Source organism: Oryctolagus cuniculus, chromosome 8 (assembly GCF_964237555.1).
Source record: "Oryctolagus cuniculus chromosome 8, mOryCun1.1, whole genome shotgun sequence".
Lineage (NCBI taxonomy): Eukaryota > Metazoa > Chordata > Mammalia > Lagomorpha > Leporidae > Oryctolagus > Oryctolagus cuniculus.
In genome coordinates this window covers 60,006,784-60,027,228 of record NC_091439.1, presented here as the reverse complement: position 1 = coordinate 60,027,228, position 20,445 = coordinate 60,006,784, and the positions used below count along the sequence as shown (strand labels likewise).

The window sequence follows — 20,445 nt, the reverse complement described above, 5'->3', positions numbered from 1 at the left end:
TGGGCCTATCCGAAGTCAGGAGCCAGGAGCTTTCTCCAGGTCTCCCATGTGGGTGCAGAGGCCCAAGGATTTGGGCCATCTTCTACTGCTTTCCCAAGCCATAACAGAGAGCTGGATCCGAAGTGGAGCAGCCAAGACTTGAACCAGTGCCCATATAGGATGCCGGCACTGCAGGCAGCAGCTTTACCCGCTACGCCACAGTGCCATCCCCTGGGCATCAGTTTCTCCCCCTCATCTTCCTTTTTTCACTTCTCTTATTCATCAGTTTCCTCTCTTCCTCAGTTTTTCCCCCAAGCCTCACAAGAGAATTGAAAATGATTTAATCAACCAGAACTATCAAAGGGGCACCCTAGGCAGCTTTGCTGAACATTTGCCAAAGGTGGGAGGGCTCCATTGTACTACAGAGAAATAGACAATGTTTGCTCTTTGTTATGGGATGCTCTGAGCGATCACGTTGTACAGGTGTAAGAACAAGGCTTTGATTGCATTTCATGCAGTACACTCTTCCAGTGACTTTCATGCAGACTTGTAGATACGATTGTCCATTAGTCTTGGGAAAGGTGTTGTTACTCCAGCCCCATCTCACACCTCAATCAGAATCTTCAAGGGACCCCAGTTATGCATATTTTTAAAAAGCTCCCTACATGATTGTTTTGCATCACCAATTGAATATGTGCTACTATCCCCAAAGCCCCGTGTCCTAGGATCAATCTCAGTAGATGGCGCTCTTTCCACCTGCCAGCTTCCCTGCTTGGCGGAATGAGCCCTGAGTCAGTTATGGACATGTAGAGTGGATCAAAGGTGAAACTTGCCCTCATTACACCAGTGTTGCACACATACAGCAGTACTTAGATTTACAAGCAGTTTGTTAGTGGGATAAGAAATATGTTAAAGTTGTTGGGCAAGGAGGGGCACAGTATCATGGAAGTGTAATAATTTCTTCCACATAGAGTTCAAGCATCCTAACTTCTCAGCACAAAATTGGAAATCAAAGAAACAGGAAAGAAAGCAAATAAGAAAAACCAAGCACATATTCAGAAAGAAGTCATGCCTGAGGAAGAAACCAGGGCTAATGATAGTGCTCTTATCATGGGAATAACACAGATGTTTCTATCTGCAGACCTTTGTGTCCACACAGTTTAGCCTGAAAAGACAGGGGCTTTAGATCTCAAACCTAGATTTAGCTAATGATTCCAGCTCTTTAATCCCAACAGTGTTACACAACCCTTAATTTTCAATAAGGTACTAACTTACCTGGTTGTAATAAGCATCAAATTAAGTGATAATATAAAGCAATTATTGTCATGTTTGGTGCATAGCCAGTTTTTAACAAAATTGTCTTTGGAGTGTTAAATAGCAAAAATAGTAAAAATTACTGTGTTTTGAAGGGAATATTGATATATCAGTACAAATAATGGTGAGAAAAATTTAGAGATGAAGAGGAAAAAACAGAATTTTAGCTTGGTATGAGGGAAAGGGCCTCTGTTTCACAAAACAAGTTTGAGAGGTGTTCATTTAATTTCATTTTACATGTTTTTATGGTGGTAATTGTATTACATGTTATTTAATGATGTTGATTTTGTATATTAAGTTCTAGTACTGTAAAAGGCCAGCACCGCGGCTCAATAGGCTAATCCTCTACCTAGCGGCGCCGGCACACCGGGTTCTAGTCCTGGTTGGGGCGCCGGATTCTGTCCTGGTTGCCCCTCTTCCAGGCCAGCTCTCTGCTGTGGCCCAGGAAGGCAGTGGAGGATGGCCCAAGTGCTTGGGCCCTGCACCCCATGGGAGACCAGGAGAAGCACCTGGCTCCTGGCTTCGGATCTGCGTGGTGCACCGGCTGGAGTGCGCCAGCCGTGGCAGCCATTGGAGGGTGAACCAATGGCAAAAGGAAGACCTTTCTCTCTGTCTCTCTCATTATCCATCCTGCCTGTCAAAAAAATAAAAAATAAAAAAAGTCATGTAAAATGGTAGTGAAATAGCTAAAAATTATTGATTGCTGAAGTTCATCATTAAAGTTGAAAGGTAATCAAATGTGGATGAGAATGAAAAGTGGTTATTGGATTGTGAAGTCAGGATTTATGAGGAGAAAACATGTTCCTCAAAGTGTGGGAGGCTGGTATTAGCAACATATTTGCCATGCCTTGGAAGGGATTTCCATGATGTTCACTCCATAAATAATCCTAAAATTCTCCTTATGCCTGTGACAGTACTTTAACAAACAGGATGAGTTTCATCTGATTTCTCTTTACCTCCTCCCATTAAATTGGTACACACATTGGACAGTTCCTGATTTAAATGATTTCTATCATTCGTGTTTCTTTAAAAAAAAATGCAAATTATAAAGAGGGAAATTAACCAGGTCATATAAGGTCAGGAAAAACATAAATAAAAATTGCATTAAGAAAAAGGATTCTGGAGCTAGCATTGTGGCCTAGTAGGTTAGGCCTCCACCTGCGGTTCCAGCATCCCATGTGGGGACCAGTTCGATTCTCCACTTCGAATCCTGCTCTCTGCTTTGGCCTGGGATAGTGCTTACTGATGTGCCATAATGCTACCAAAGAAATTAATCAACAAAAGTTCCTTCATAGTGATGACTACTATACTATTTGAAGATCTATTGTGTGTAATAGCATGCAGAGAATCTTTATCACATTATATATCAGAATTACATTTTCAAAGAAGGAAAATAACAGGCCATGGTTTGTTCTTACAAAGATGTACATATGGTGGCTGTTTGTCTCTGTTAAAAAGAGAATCAAGACCTTACAGAAAATTTGCTCTTCTGTGGGTGAGGAGGAAATTACGAATGCACCTATTATTTTGCTCATGATTATCATTGAAAATATTTGTTTTTAAAAGATTTATTTTATTTTTTTGAAAGTCAGAGTTACACAGAGAGAGAAGGAGAGGCAGAGAGAGAGAGGGGTCTTCCATCTGCTGGTTCACTCCCTGGATGGCTGCAGCAGCTGGACTGTGCCAATCTGAAGGCAGGAACCAGGAGCTTCTTCTCAGTCTCCCACATGAGTGCAGGGGCCCAAGGAATTGGGCTATACTTTACTGCTTTCCCAGGCCATAGTAGAGAGCTGGATCAGAAGTGGAGCAGCTGGGACTGGAACTGGCACCCATATGGGATATGGGAACTGCAAGCAGTGGCTTTACCTACTATGCCACAGTGCTGGCTCCAAATATTTGCATTTTAAAGCGAACTGCTGCTGTCCCAGTCTTTAATGGACAGCAACAGGCAGGAAGCTGTCTCCACCCTATGAGACTTACAGATGAAGCTACAGAGTTAGACAGCAGGTGCCCAGGCCAATCAAGTCTATTCGAACACAGAATAGCATGTCATGGAACTTGTTCTGTTAGTCTTTTTTTTTTTTTTTCTTTTCTAAAGGAAGTAAGGATTTCTGTGTGTGGAAGAACAGTTTCTAGTTTGAGGGAAAAATGGTAAGGAATTTGATAACAATAAACTGTTTAAAACAGCAAATTATCTTTCAAATATAGATTATCCACACCTATAGAAAGAGGAATCTCAAGAATGCACACAATTGATAAAAACTGGCTCTGAATTACCCGCACAAATGTGCACTAATGTCCAGTAAACAATAGATTATGCACACTTATCCTTTTCCAGAAACGGCAACTAAGAAAAGCTTGAATCAACAACAAAATCTATTATACCCTTGGAGACTCTCAGAAGTTTTACTTCCTTCTGCACACAGCAGCCAACAGAAATCTTTTATTTTTTAATGAACGTATGTCGTGGTAGTTAAGGATAGGGTAGGGGTGCAGAGAAAGAAGTTGGCAAGGAAATATTTGGGGCCCTGTTGTAAAACCAACTACAAGCCAAAAAGGATTCCAGATAGATAAGAACCACCTGTTACATACAGCAGAGAGAGCTTTGAAAAGCTGAATTGAGTTGGAGGTGACCTTAAAGATCATTTTCCCAATTGTAAATATTTATAACTCATGTGTATTATTAAGTATAGCAACATATAATTACTCATTTCTATAGGCCTGGAAATAGGTGGCTTGTAATTGGTAATAGTAATAACCACCCGGATTTAGCTAGTGTCTTAGTCTATCCTCACAACAACTCCACTGTTTTTATAGAGTGATTAAGGAAAGTCACACAATTAGTAAGAGATGGCGTCAGAAATCTTCAAGTCTGTCCAACCCAAGCTCATGCTTTTCAAAAGCTCTGCAATACCATGTACCACTTAAATGTATATTGCGGTCTCTGGGGAACTTTATAAAGTTGAAATAAATCTCAGGGAACTTTCAAAACAGTTTAGATTTGGCATTAGTAATTAATTGCCAGAACTTCATGACCTATTAGTGTACAGTAGAAAAAGACGTTTACACGAGATGCTGAGGGTGAAAACGAGGGATTTTGCTTGGTCTATGCAAAATCGGAAATCTGAGTCAACTTTGTGTCAACACGGACTAAACAATGTTTCGTTAGATCACACTTGGAAACAATGTGATACATGTTAAGGGTTGTCGTTTTAGACAACTCAAAGGAAACACTGCGATTTCATGAAATTAGGAAAAGGCCTCCCTTTACTCACCCCCCAACCAGGGTTGACTTCGGGTATTGTGATCACAATGCTGTGATCCTGTTAAAGAAGGGTCCAAGATACCTATCTGAAAATTTGAATTTCAGCCATGCGAAAAGTTCAAGATGAGAGCGTATACTCCAAAACCCACCACGATTTATATGGACTTTGTTCTTTCAATTAAAAAGTTGATAAATAGAAAAAAGAAGCCGTAAAAGAGAAATAAAACTACCCAGCCACAGAAAAGACGACCGTCTAAGAAAGGACGCACTTGGGCACTTAGTCCGGGACATCGCGGGGAATCGGGCGTTCTTCATTAGGAGTATAGCTCAGCACCGGTCGGCTTCCTCATTACTTCACTGCCCGGGTGGGAATTTCCTCGAAATAAAGACATTTACAGGAGGCAATCTTTGAAACGGATGAGAGGGTCACTGGTGAGAAACTCATCTTGGGACCGCGGAGGCTCCCTTAGCTTCCCAGCCCACGTGGCCCAAGTAAACAGAAGGTGAGCTGGGGCGGGGAGAGATGCGACTCCGGTCAATTTCCCAATTTGTAGAGTCTCTGGAAACACAGGCCCCTAGAGCACCGAGGGCATGCCCTCAGCGACACTGCGGAGTGCTTGTGCGGAGCGAGAGTGCGGCGGGAGAGAAGGCTGGGCGAGCGCACTCAAAGGCGATGGGGATGCGGGTCTGGGAAGGGAAGGTGGGTGCGACCCGAGGTGCCTGCGGATGGGTGCGAGTGGCGGGGTCGGAGGGCGGGTTAGGGCCGGAGCCGGCAGGCAGCGACGGGTGTGGCGCTACCTGTGAGCAGGGGCGATTTGGGGTACAGGCGCAGAGGCGGGGCTGGGCGCGCACTGGGTTGTGTGCGCTCAGACCTCCAAGAGGGTCGTGAAGTGTGGGACCAACAAAGTTTCCAACGGAAATCTGCGAGCACACGTCCCTGTCCAGGCGCCCGCACCAGCTTCCCCCTTGGTGCCTGGCCCGCGCCTCCTCCCTGTGGTGAACGCCGACTGGGGGTCCCGAGTCCCGGGTCCCAGGTCTCACACTGAACCGCCCCTCCTGCGCTCATTTGAGCGCACCGCTCCAGGGCCTCACCGCCCAGCGAGAAGCTCGCCCCATTACAGGGCCCGCAGGTGCCGCCGGCTTTCCTGCCGGGCGCCCAGGGCTGGGGGGCTGATTCCCAGGGAGCTGGAGTTGAGGACCCCAGGGCGGCAGCAGAGGCAGGGGCGGAGAAGGAGGCGGCCCGGGCGGAGGAGAGCCGGGAGGAGAAGGAGGAGGAGGAGGAGGAGGAGGCGGCGGCGGCGGCGGCGGGGGTTGGGGGGAAGGAGGAGGAGGAGGAGGAGGAGGAGGAGGAGGCTCGTGCGGAGGAGGAGGCGGCGGCCGGGGCGGAGGAGGAGAGCAGCGGCACCGGCAGCGGGGAGAGCTCGGGCGGCCGCCGCCGCCTCCTGCGAGCGCCGCGCGCCCAGGCCCGACTCGCATGCGAGTCACGTCCGCCCCCTCGGCGCGGCCGCCCCGAGACGCCAGCCCCGCCGAGTGATGAGAACAGACGTCAAACTGCCTTATGAATATTGATGCGGAGGCTAGGCTGCTTTCGTAGAGAAGCAGAAGGAAGCAAGATGGCTGCCCTTTAGGATTTGTTAGAAAGGAGACCCGACTGCAACTGCTGGATTGCCGCAAGGCTGAGGGACGAGAACGAGGTCAGAGCGCTTCTCTTTTGCCGTGAAACTCTCTCTTTCCTCTCCCGCTTGCTTTCTCTCGGGCTTCCAGGGACCGGGGAGCAAACCCTGTAGTGTCACCCACAAATACCAAGAGGGAAGAGGGAAGCTTCACAAATTACTGGAGCCTCCTCAACATGGCTGACAAATATAGTTTTAATCCCCCCCACCCCGTAAACCTGCAGTTCTGTGTTCTCTTCTCTCCCCTGCTCCTGCCCGTACCCTCGTTCCCCAAAACTTACCTTTGTGCCTCCGACAAGCCGCCTCCCCGACCTTTTATCCCCAGCAAAGTGGGGCTTCTCTGCTTTCCTTTCTAAACTAGTTCACCTTTGGGGGAGGGCACCACTTTTCCCTTTAATCCTCTCCCCCACTCCACTGCTTGAGAGTCCAGCGCGGCTTTGGGGGATCCCCGAGCACCCCATGAGAGCCCTGACGCCTGGGTTTGCGTGGTGGCTTTTTTAGCCTTTTATCTGCTGCAGGACCTGGGACTGGGGCTTGGTGTGTGTCTCTCCATTCCTTGCCCCCTTTTGGGGGTGCTCTGGGCGAATGTCACGGCAGTGGAGTGGGGATACGCGCAGTGTGGTGTTTTTTTTTTTTCTTCCGTGAGTCCGCGCGTTTTGTTAGTGCCGCTGAGTGAGAGAGGAGTTTCAGTGCGCCCCCAAACACGACGGGAACCCACTTTTCTTAAGAGCACACGAGCTCTGCGCCGGGCTGTGTCTTCCAGCCTGGGGAATGGGTGTGAGAGAATTTGTGGGCAAATCTGTGTCCTGGCTTTGTGCTTCTCCCCGGGCAGTGACAGGCAGACACAAAGGCAGGCGCAGGCCCGGGGAGGGGGCGAGCCGCAGGGAGGGAGCGCAGCGGGGAGAGTTGCAGCCGACAAGGTCAGGGGCGCCCAAAGAAGCGAAACCCAATCCCGGCCACGAAATGCAGGGCAGATTGGTAACAGTCTTTTATCTCTCTGTGTCTCCTCTCTACTCTTCTCTACTCTTTCTCTCCTCTCCTGCCCCTACCCCACCACACACACACTCATCACTCTGAATCTTTTCACTGGGACTGCTTGTCTAGTGTTCTGTGGAGTTTTTCTACCTATGACAAAATAAAGTGTGGCCTGGACACACTGCTGGAGAAGTCGGTGCTGGTTTCTGCTCTCATGGCATTGTTTTAGGAATTGAAATAAGGTCTGTCCCCTGCCCCCCCCCCCGATTGTTTGCTTAATTTTTATTGAAATATTTGCCTGAATCTGAAGTATATTATATCCGTGAATTTAAAAATCCCTCATCACACATTGTACTTTTTCCTCCCCAATTAGGGATTATAATGGCAAATTCAGTTCAAACATATTCATCAACAAATTATCCAACCTAGGAATAAGGTTGTATTTTGGGGAAGCTGGGATTTCCAGAGGAAAGATAGTGGTTTGGTTTGGTTTAAGGCTGCCTGTATTGTTGTCTGGTTAATGAAATCATTACATTTGCATCTTAATAGAAAGTTGAAATACTGAAGGCCAGTTATTTTTTTTACATGTTTGCATATGTGTTTCTTAATAGTTTTGAAACAGAATATACATTTCAACTCTATTAATTCTTTGAAAATGTTATTAAGCAGAGAAGTGTTAGTGCAGGATTGGAGAGTTGAGGAGGTCTTTGAGCATTTGAAGGTAGATTGAAGGAAAAGGACAGTAATGGACAATCCTCTGTACATCCAATTCCCAAAACTGTTTATCCTCAATGGTTTAGCTTGTGTGGACCTCTTTTTGTTTTGATCCTTGGAAAAGCAGTTAAGTTGGCTTTAATCATTGACACTAGAGGTTCTTTCTCATGATTACAAGGGAGAAGCATTACTCATCTCCGTGGAATAAACAGTTCATTGGTTAGTGCCTATTTCCCCTAAAATAATAAAACCCGCAGCATTTTAGCATAGCTTCTTGCTGTTTGTTGGGAAAATTATAGTTAATTTTCCAGCAATTCTGAATTAAATAAAAATAAAGCAATTCGTTTTGCTAATCGACTAGTGTTTAATTAACTACATCTGGGGGCCAACTTTCCAAATGTTATGATATTGACTGTCTTCAAGCTATTCAACTGACAATTGCTACAATGTTTCCTGGTCAAATCAATAACTCTGAATACGTATATTGGATAATGATTTCGAATGTTACTTTGAGGGAACTACAATATAACTTTGCTCATTATTAATCATTAAAGAGAAATTAACTTGGAGTGAGGTAACTCATTTGTTTTGTTTAAATGCACAAATTTACCAAACCCTTCTTAAGGCTTTTGTTAGATCTGGCATTGTGTTGGTACCCACCAGGAGCCAGAGGGAATCATAGGATTTTGATGTAGTGGCATAAGGTTCTAGATGCTGGTATGTCAACATCACTTCCAGAACAGGTGAAATGCACCTGCAGAGGAGTTGTTTTGACAGACTTCCAAAGTCCTTATTGCACACTGGAATTGTATTAGGTAACAAAAACTGGAGTCAGTGTTTTGGTTTCACTTGTGGAAGTTAGAATTTCTCTATCAATTCCTCCAAGACTCCACCTACACACAATGTTGTTGCAAGCCAAATGTCACTATTGAAATGTATTTCCTTATTTGCTGACCTCATTAACAAGTTCTTGCAATTCACTTACTGACACACCTAGCAGAAACTCTACTTTCCATCTTGCTCAGGTCCATGTTTAACATTGAAAAATGTAAGTATTTTAGAATGGCTAACATCTAGAATGTATTAGATTTGCTGTTTTAATACTCTAATTGTTCTTATCCATCTCAAATTGCTAGACTTTTGTTTACTATCACATGGATAGACAAAACCATCAGACCAGCTGTCTGTATTGGTTCATCAAAATAACACTTTCTCAACAACTATTCCACCATTGCACAGTAGTCCAAGAGGGTAGTAATGGCACCAGAGCCAGCAGCAGGAAAATATCTCCCAAGCCAAGTTTACAATTGGAGGCTAACTGTGGGAGAGTCCAGTTGCCAAGTAGAGCTGGTGGTTATATTGGAAACTGTGCTGCAGAACACAACCTTAAGTGATTTTGCGAAATATACAGTATTTACTTGGTCTAGATCTCCCAATTTCTACTTCAACTAACTGCCAAAACGTAGTGAATTCTGTGACTTTGTTCAAGGAGGTTATACTGAAAATCTGTTTGGTGTATTGCTAGAGAGAAGGAGTTAGGAAAGGGATAGGGGAAAGTGAGAGCACACAAACTATTGTGACTATAAACCAAGATTATATCCAGCATTATTGTAATCCTATATTGTACATTGTAAAGAATGGTTTAACATAGATAATATAATCTTTTTTCATAAAGTAGACTTTGGGTGCCCATTCTAAAATAAGTAAAATGTATCTGTTTTGATATTTTCTCCATTATCATGAAACGTGGTTCAATGTGTCAGGCTTCAAATAGACATAGCACTACAAAATTTTTCTTTATCAGATTTCTTCCCATCTATTGCAAGAGGGAATGATCAGGTGTCCTAATCTATTTTAAAATTGATTTAATAACAGAGCTAGTGAAAAACATTGTCATTTAACTAGGAAATGTATGATCTATTCTCAAGGCAAAAGAGAATAATAGGACTTGATAATGGTGATGGTGGTAGTGGTAATAATTCTTCCTTAAATGTAATATCCAAGTTATAACAAGCAGTTCTTAAAAATCCTCCATTGAAACTATGGTTTAATGGTTTTTAGTAAATTTATACTGGGGTCACATTTTTATTAATAATTTTTGTGAAGTAATGAAGATCCCATGTGCACCCTGCCCAATTTTCCCCAGTGGTAACCTTTTGCAAAAAATTTATAAAATCACAACCAGGTTGCTTTATTTTGTCAGTAGTCTACCAATCTTATGCATTTCTCCCAGTCTGAATTGCATTCATTTGTGTATGTATTTGATTCTATATCATGTTATTACATGATTATGTATTTTTAATCCTTTTTCCTGAAAACACACTTTAGCATCAATCATGTGATTGATGCCTAAATGTCTTAAATGTATATCAGAATCTAAGTTTAGTTTGTATACTGCAGTTCTTTTGAATGAATGGTTTTTGTGCTTACAGTATTCTGTGTTGACAAGTTGATGCTATTTAATTCTTCTTACTGCTCTAGAGATAGGTAGTATTGTCACTATTTGATTGTGGAAAGAAAGCACATGGAGGTTAAATCCCTTGTTCACATTGTCACAGCCTATCTGTGGCTTGGGTAGGTCCTGAATTTAGGCTGTTTGTCATTACAGTCCAGCCTTTTAACCACTATGCAATACTGACTCATCATCATTAATAATAGTATAGGTATGTGTTGGGAAAGGCATGGAGACTTAAAATGAATATAATTGTCCAAATAAAAACTTGTACTTCAATGTGGATATCAGCATTAATACTTGTCAAAAAAATGGAAACAGCACAAATGTCCAGCTCATGAATGGATAAACTGATACATCTACACAATGGAATACTACTCAGCAATGAAAAGGGATTATCTACTAAAAGAAATAACAAAAGACCATGTGTGGTGTGATACTATTTATATGACAGAAATTAGGTGCATTGCTAGGGGCTGAGGGAATAGGAAAGGGGATTAACTTCTAAAACCAGGTTTCTTTTGTAGATGAAAATGTTTTATAGTGAAATGGTAATTGTTGCACAACCTTGGAATTGTATATTTTAAGAGAGTGAGTTGTATATGAATTATATCTCAGTAAAGCTGTTACAAAACTGCCTGCAATTTAGTTAATAGTACTTGGGTTTCCTTTTCTAGGCATATGGCTCCTTTCTGTCAATAAATAAGAAGGCCAATCATACAAGGAGTTTGCCCTGCAATAGACTTTGGGTCAGAAAGATGATGGTACTCCCGTGGACACTCTGTTTGTAAAAACATGTAAAATATTTGGCAAAATGTTAATGGCAAATGAGTACAGATTTTGGCACTATTCCTTACAAAATTATGACATGTAGTTTTAGATGCACAGGACCAAATGTTTGGGTTGCTTGTTCTAGACTTTATAAGCTTATTTAATCCTAGATATCAGGCTATGCCTCTCCCTTTTTATGCTGATGAGAGTGTTGATTGCTGCTTATTGTATCCTGTGCCTTGAGAACATGACTGATAATTGGGGTGGGGAAGATCCATTGATCTGGAAGCATTGAACTTTAGGGTTCAGGGACAATGATAATGAATTACACTCAATAAGGAAGTATCTTGGCTTTAAAGTAATAGCTATAGAAATTATACAGAAGTCTACTTTTTCAGATTGTGATCATAGCACTTATTTGTAAGTTCATTGTCTACACAAGTTGATGTGGTGGTTGTTACCAGAGACAGGTCCTGGTTCTTCTTACCCGAGAAAGGAGAAGCTTGCTTATTTTTACCCTTTTTTGTTTCCTTTGGTACTTTTGTGAACCACTTCAGCTGCCAGTAATTTTTGAACTAGTTTTCAAAAGTTTACTCACTGTGATTGAGTGTGGTACTCCCTCTTTGCTCTGTATTCACTTCCAAGAGCCCTAAATCTGTTCAAAGAAATTAGGAATATTTTGAGTTGATATTTTTAGCTTTGCTTTTTATAAGTAATTTCTGTACTATATTCAAAAGAAAAAAAATGAGGTTGTGAGTTTTGCTGGTGGAGTATTCTCTGTGGTCGGGCCTAGACCTGCAGGCAATCTACCACTCAGGTGTACCAAGTGTAATAATGTTGTTCTTCATTTGCTACTTTACCAGTTTGAGATTTGTCATAGTTCTTTGGGTGCTAGAAAGTAATGATAATTTTAATCATGACTATCATGGTTCATGATCCATTGCTAAAAAACACTTTTCCCAGATCACTTATTTTCTTGATAGTATGTTAAATCTAGTTTCTAAGTCCAGATAAAACTGAATGGAAACTTCACACAGCTCTTCAGTGGGTCTTCATTGTGGAATATTCTCCTGAAATTGGTATGTTTTTGTCTTCTAAAAAGGTTTAAGTAATGATAATGAAAGTCTGATATAATATGGTATTTTTGAGTTACTCCTTGCATTGTCTGTGCTTAAAAAAAGTGTACCTATTATAAAAAACTTTAATTATTAGTTATGCTGCTTCTAAAGGAAACCAGCAGAATATGAAAATAATATAATACCACACCTAGATTCCACTTCTAATGTACTGGCTTGTTCCTATTAATTTATTTTTTAATCTGTTTGTTCTTTCAGCACTTTTTCTACGTTTGTTTGAAGTCTCTTTGAAGTTATAATTTTCATATTTGCCATTGGTAATAATGTGCTCTCAGGTCTTTTATAACCTTTTATGATTTTTGCACTTTAAAAAAAAAGCACTTCAGGCCACCCTCTAATTAGTTTAGATGATTATTAGCATTTTGTTTTACTGCATACCTCCTAATGGAACAGGAAACCATTTCTACAAATGAAGTGGTAGTATGTAAAATTAGAGTGTTTTAAAAAGTGAATTCTCTTAAAATATTACATTCCTAGTTTTGAAAATATTCATTTGAAAAGCTGAGTTGAGGGTGGAGAGAGAGAGAGAGAGAGAGAGAGAGAGAGAGAGAGAGAGAGAGAGAGAGAGAGAGAGAGAGGGAGGGAGAGAGAGATGGGAAGAGAGTGATATCCTCCATCTGCTGGTTCACTCCCCAAACGCCCTCAACAGCCAGGACTAGGTCAGGCTGAAATCAAGATCCAGGAAGTCCAGCTGGGTCTCCCACAAATGGGTCAGAAACTCAGGTACTTAGGGCAACCAGCCTAGGCATCCCAGGTGTTAGCAGAATAGCTAGGTCTCGTATATAGGATGCAGGTGTCCCAAGCTGCTTCTTACCCCAGTGTGTTAGAATGCCTGCCCCTAGATTCTTATTTTAATGTTCCAAACATAAGTGACAAGGGGTTTGGGTTGTGCAGCAGGGTAAACCACTTGGGACATACACATCCCATTATCAGTGTTGGCTCCTCACCTTTGGATCCACTTCCTACTGATGTGTCCTGTGGGCTCGGATGCTTGAGCCCCTGACACCAGTGTGGGGAAACCTGATCAAGTGCTCCTTGCTGCAGGCTGGCCTATCCCTGGTTGTGGCAAGCATTTGAGGCATGAGCCAGTGGATGGAAGATCTTTCTTTCCTTCTCCCTGTCCTTCTCTTTCCTCTATCTCACTTTCTGTTGCTCTGTTCTTTTAAGATGTATTTATTTGAAAGAGAGTTACAGAGAGGCAGAGGCAGAGAGAGAGAAATATCTTCCATCTGCTGGTTCACTCCCCAGATGGCTGCAATGGCTGGAGCTGGGCCAATCCAAAGGAGGAGCCTGAAGCTTCTTCTGGGTCTCCCATGTGGGTGCAGGGGCCCAGGGACTTGAGCCATCTTCTGCTTTCCCAGGCCATAGCAGAGAGCTGAATCAGAAGTAGAGCAGCTAGGAATCGAACTGGCCCCCATGTGGGATGTCGGCACTGAAGGCAGGAGCTTTACCCAATAAGCCACAGCGCCGGCCCATGTTGCTATTTCAAGTAATAAAAATAAACATTAAAAAAGAAAGGAAACAATACCATGTGAAGTTAAAATCATCTACCACATTATAGCTTGTAGAAAATACAGAGAACGAAGTCAGTGGACATTTTACTAATGACTTACCTTATTAATGACTAGGATTTACTTAGCATTTGTACTGGATCAAAATTGGAAACTAAATTTTCAATATTTGGAAATTTAACTTGTTCAATTTTAATACGATGTTATTTCAAATAGGAAATCTTATAGGCATCAAGTCATTTAACATTACATTTATTTATTTTTAAAGATTTATTTATTTGAAAGGCACAGTTACAGAGAGGCAGAGGCAGTAAGAGAGAGAGAGAGAGGTCTTCCATCTGCTGGTTTACTCCCCAAGTGACTATAACAGATGGAGCTGGCCTGATCCAGAGCTGGGATCCAGGAGCTTCTTCCCACATGGGTGCAGGTGCTCAAGTACTCAGCTGTCTTCCGCTGCTTTCCCAGGCACACTAGCAGGGTCTGAAGTGGAGTAGCCAGGACTCTAACCAGCCCTCATATGGGATTCTGGCACTCTAGGCAATGGCTTCACCTGCTACACTACAGAGCTGGCACCTAATGTTATTACATTTATTAAGGCACGTTTCTTTTTCCAAGTGTATAAGACATAGCATAGTATTTTAAAATGGCTTTCAAAAACGTAAGTTTAATGTACTGACAGTTTTGCTTCATTTAGTTGTTACTTTGTTATAATTGATCATCCTTTAAATAAGGTGTCAAATTATGGGAATATTTTCACATCTGGCATAAAAAGTGTATTTGCTGGCATTGCTTCTCTGTGGAAGATGCTTTCTCGCCTTCTGATTGCACAGACTCACAGCAACATTGGACACGTGGGCACTGTGAGCGTGGCAGTGCTATTTACAAACACCATCCTGGAATTCCAGAGACTCTTAGGTAACAGCCAAGACAGAGTCTGCTTTGTGTGTCTGTGGGCGGAGGGTTCAGCACAGTCAGAGTCACGTAGTGCTTGTCTGGCTTTGATGGGGTCATGAACCAAAGATCAAGGTGTCTCAGTCAGAATCTACGGAGTGCCGTTTTCCTACCAAAGCCTCAAAAGGCTGTGCCTAAATACAGGATTAATCTTTTTTCCTCCTGCTGCAAACGGAACCAGTCATGCCAAACCTTTTTGGTGATTTGAGGAAGCTTATGTCTTGGTCACGATTGTAATTTACATTACTGTGAATGAAGTGAACATGCCTGCTGTCCAGTCACAAATGTCTTTTTTTTTTTAAGTGAATCTTCATTTGTAAATGTCATGACGTATCTCCACGTCTTACCCTGTACCCTTGTCTCCCCTCCCCCTTCTCATTTGTAATTCCCTTTCACCACATTCCCTCAGTACACCCCCTGCTGCCTCCTTCATTTGTAATTCCATATCAAGACCTGGGGTTAAAACAACAACAAGGCTTTAAGTCTCTATACTTAGGGATTTGTTCCTCCTTTACTAGATTGCCCCCTCCTTTTGGGGGGGGGGGGGTGGTTACTAAACCAAAGAATCAAATTGAGATACTTAATCTTGTATATCTGGTATGTTTGTGGATGTTATCTATCAGTTGTAAATAATGATTAGAATATTTAAAATCTGAGCAAATTTTTTAGTTCTAATCATCATTTTGGATGTCATCAGTGATCATCTGAAGATACAAGCCCTTTTGCTTAACATAATTGACATTAGATTATAAAAAGATGAGCTTATAGTTAATAGAAAAGTTGGCTTGTTTGAACTATTCTTTCAAAGAATATTTTATAATTGCATTACCTTTCTAAAAATAGGGAAAAATCTATCTTTGATATGAAATTATCCAAATCCATTACTTAAAATTACTCTGCCACATTTAGTCCATACAATGAGCTCTGAGTCACTTATTTTTTCATGTGTTACTGAGCCAAAATTTTCTGGGTTTTTAATAATTTATTTTTATCCATTAAAAGTTATACTGTTTTTCCAATACATTGAATTATTACCTGGGAAAAATGTAGGTTACTTCTTACTTTAAAGTTTTTTGAACTATAAATGGTTTATTTCTCTTAGTCATCCTTCTCCCAGTAGTGAAAGTTTATGCAAAATTACTTACAAGAATAATTTCCTTCACAGAGCAGAGCCATGTCTAACACTTGGGCATTCACATGTATCATGCTATTTTAGAACATTCATATTTTCTTCTCTTCTTAGAACTTTGGCTGAAAGTGCTCAGAATTTTGTTAATGCATTTTTACCTGAAAATGATGTAAGTATAACTTATCTGACTATAGTTTCAGTTCACAGGGCCAGCATGCAATGCACATTGATTTGTTAAATGAATGAGTTGTCTTCTCAATCTGAGACTGGGTGGCAGTTTTCTTTGTATTATAAAATACCAAAATGGTAACAAGTGTGAAAGATGCACACGTAGAAGCAATGTGGTATTTCAGGCTACTTATTTCTTTCCATTCATGATAAAGTGTGTGTGTATGTGTGTTGAACTTTTGATCTGTAACTCCTGTTTGCTTAAAAATGGTTAAGTAAGCAGATTGATAAGGTCCTATTTTTCCAAATATCATGAAGTTACAAAAAAGCTGCAGGGTCTTTTGCATAAACTGTCCCGGAAATAGCCGAGGCAGTTGAAAGTGAACTGCTGGCTTGGTGCTGCTAACATCAGCACTGTGGGTGTTCCCTCTTCCCTAGAAGTTCCATGTGGTCATGATGCCGCCCCACGTGGCAAACCCATGGCTCTTGTGTTTGTACACCTTCCACAATCCTGAAGGCTAGGAAGAGGCGTGGTGGTGGTCTGTGTGTCACAAACTGCTCAATGAACTGGATCTTGAATGTTGATACAGATCAAGAAAGCACTTGTTGGTAGTAAAACTTGCTTGGGAGGGAAAGCCTTGTCTATTTTCAACTGTGATTACTACGTAAAAGGAGCTTTCTACTTTGAACTTAAAATAGTAGCTTTTAACCCGGACAAGTGAGTAAGCCCCGAAGTATTCAAGGAGTGGAGGTGAGGAAGCCGTGCAGAGTGCTGCTCTCTATCCCAACCAAGCTGACTCAGACTCTTTTTGAAGCTAAGATAGTAGCTTAAATGTCTTAGCTGAATAGAAACAGACAGTTGGCATTAGAGCTACCACCCATAAATGAGGTTGTAGCGGAGGAGGATCCAGTTTAGAATCCCAACTTTTCTAAGATGTATTCATTTATTTAAAAGGTAGAATTACAGAGAGTGGGAGAGACAGTGGAAGAGAGACAGAGGTCTTCCATCCACTGATTCATTCCCCAAATGCCTGCAATCACCTAGGGCTAGGCCAGGATGAAGCCAGGAGCCAGGAATTCCACCTTAGGTGCAGGGGCCCAAGCATTTGGGCTATCTTCTGCTGTTTTCCCAGCCATATTAGCAAAGATCTGGATTAAAAGCTATGCAGCCTGGACTCAAATTGACAATCATATTGAATGAGGATGTCTGTGCCATAATGCCACCCTCCCCACTGCCCTTTGTGTCCTTATCCAGTTTGCTTTAACCTCTCTGAATGTACTTCCCATCTGTAAAATGGGAGAAGCTATACTTCTTATTTCATGGTTGCTAACAGAGTCAAATGAAATAACATTAACAAAACATCCAGCATATTACTTGGTAAAGTCACCTTGATTATGTCTTTGTTCATTTATCCATAGTATGATGAGCATCTATGTATCAGGAAAGCAGAGAGCCATCACCATTGAGTATACAGACTCAGAGGAATGAATTCATACTAGTTTCCCTTTTTTAATCATGACACACATAATATTTATAGACTATTCAATGCTGAGGAGGTTTCCAGACCTCTACTTAAAGATGTGATCCCTCAGTTACCGGAATGGTCCCATGTCAAGTTGGCTCGACTTTCTCAATATTGGCATGACAGAGATTGCACAAGTGTAACAGCATAGTTTCTGAAGAATGTCCTAAGGGAAGAAAAGATGAAGGATTATTTCCATTGCCTTTATTGTTTCAATCAAGATACAGTATAAGCAATGAGCTCATAGGGTCATCTGTGCAGAATTACCCTTTCTTGTCTTTGAGGCACAATGAAAGGGTTCAAACGTTTCCATACAAATATTAAATGATAGGAATGAAAACAGAAACCTTGCCATGCCTTACTTACTTGTTGGGATCCCATGTTCTCTGTTGAATCTCCCATGATAATCACACAATCAAATGAATGACAACCCTTGATCACACTGATAGGCTTGTTGCCAGGGTAGATTGCATATGTTGTTGAGGGAAACAAGGGACATGAAAGGGATATTGTGATTGGTTACTGAAATCCTATTTTAAATAATAGGATATTTTATTATTCCCCATAATAATACATTTAAGATGTGAAAATTAGTATTCATCATCTCCATCTACTTTTCTTCTGCCTTCTACCGACTTCTTTATATTCTGATCTGTGTCTACAGCTAATTTTCTTGAGCTTTGTTCCTCAGTTTTAAATGAAAAAAACCCATATAATATTGTGATTATGTTAAATAGAATTCACTTTAACAGTAAGTAGTATAGTTGAACAGGTAGAGATGGAAGAAATGATCCTATGATAGTCAAACTCAGTTTCATTCAAGGGTAATACTTTAAACATCAAAATAAAATGTATTCCCTTTTCTTTAATTTGTTTCTTTCATTGTGAACTTGATTTTTCAGTAAGCTTTTGATTTTTCCTATTCTATATGCCTCTTGTTCTTGATTGAAGATATTTTCATCATGGTGATTTCTTAATTGTAACATTTATTGAATGAATTTTACTTATTGTTCTAGTTATTTTTTTAAAAAAATATTTAATTATTTGAAAGGCAGAGTTACAGAGAGGCAGAGGCAGAAGGAGAGAGGTCTTCCATCCTCTGGCTCACTCCCCAAATGGCCTCAACGGCCAGAGCTAGGCTGATCGGGAGCCAGGAGCCAGGAGCCAGGAGCTTCTTCTAGGCTCCCACGCAGGTGCAGGGGACCAAGCATTTGGGCCATCTTCCACTGCTTTCCTAGGCCCCACAGAGAACTGGATTGGAAGTGGAGCAGCTGGGACTCAAGCCAGTACCCATATGGGATGCCAGCACTGCAGGCAGTGGCTTTATTCTTTTTTTTTTTTTTTTTCCCACAGGAAGAGTTAGACAGTGAGAGAGAGACAGAGAGAAAGGTCTTCCTTCCATTGGTTCCCCCCTCAAATTGCTGTAGCGATCCGAAGCCAGGAGCCAGGTGCTTCCTCCTGGTCTCCCATGCAGGTGCAGGGCCTAAGCACTTGGGCCATCCTCCACTGCCTTCCCGGGCCACAGCAGAGAGCTGGACTGGAAGAGGGGCAACCGGGACTAGAACCCGGGGTGCCGGCGCTGCAGGCGGAGGATTTGCAGTGCCAGCCTAGTGGCTTTACTCGTTACCAGCCCCTTGTTCTAGTTCTTTCTATGTAACTGGAGTTTCTTTCATTTTCTTCATGTTTCAGCCCACTATCACTTTAGTACCATGTTTGGGTTTCTTTTTGTTTTTCTGTATTTGATTCCCTTTTTTCCTTCTTCATTGGTGTACATTTTCTTTTCCAAAAATGGTATGTAGATAGTAAATAGTCATTACCTGTCCAAAATGCCTTAAGTTTCTTTTCATAGTTAATTAAATTGTTAAATTTATAATCAAAGGAATGTTGACTCTGGATTTCTGAGATGTTGAGCTTGGTAACTTTCATCTGGTCTTGCTTTTGTGATTCCAGCACTTTGAGATAACATTTTTCTTACTCAAATGCTTATTGGGATCTTTATCTTTTCAGATCTCTTTCTACCAGAATGTGCCCTGGGTGTGGCTCCGAGCACTCAGTGCTTCTGTACAATTATGTACCTTTATCCATTTAAATTTTTTTCTGTTCTTTTGCTTTTTCTTCACTTTCGTTTTACGGGTGCCATGTGAATTGTGCATTTGCCCTCTTGAGCTTCTTTTTCTTTATCTAATCTCTCACTTTCTGTTTTCCTAACCTTTTTTTTTTTTTTTTTTGGACAGGCAGAGTTAGAGAGACAGAGAGAAAAGTCTTCCATTTTTCCGTTGATTCACCCCTCAAATGGCTGCCACAGCTAGAGCTGTGCCGATCTGAAGCCAGGAGGCAGGTGCCTCTTCCTGGTCTCCCACGGGGTGCAGGGCCCAAGCACATGGGCCATTCTCCACTGCCTTCCCGGGCCACAGCAGAGAGCTGGACTGGAAGAGGGGCAACTGGGACAGAATCCAGTGCCCCAACCGGGACTAGAACCCGGGGTGCCGGTGCTGCAGGCGGAGGATTAGCCAAGTGAGCTGCGGCGCTGGCCAGTTTTCCTAACTTTTGAGTTAAATTTTATCTTAACGGTCTCAAACACAATCAAAAATTTCAACTTTAAAGAAAATTTACATGTATGGAGGCACACAACACTGTACAATCCATATGCACACATGTGTATATAACATTTATGACTTTCTTGTCTCTTAATTTGATTTTCCATGAATCCTTTGTACCCTTGTATGCTGTTTCAATAAGCTGTCAGTATCCCATCATTGTTCAGCACTATAATTTCCAGGTGTGGTCAATGACTATGCTTGTTATTCCTATCCGTTGAGGTTCATCCTGTGCAGATTTAAGGCTTGACCCTATATTTTCTGGGTCTGTAAAGATACTTTGCTCA

General features: G+C 41.8%; 1 protein-coding gene across 3 annotated transcripts in view; it reads left to right on the top strand.

Annotated features, from left to right (window-relative positions):
- Positions 1-5,850: 5,850 nt before the first annotated feature.
- Positions 5,851-20,445, top strand: part of TET2 (tet methylcytosine dioxygenase 2) — a 90,657-nt gene continuing 76,062 nt past the window's right edge. For all 3 annotated transcript variants that reach the window (XR_011378322.1, XM_002717196.5, XM_070047784.1), the window contains exon 1: positions 5,851-6,252. The gene's annotated coding sequence lies outside the window, so the exon portion shown is untranslated. The remainder of the gene's footprint in view (positions 6,253-20,445) is intronic.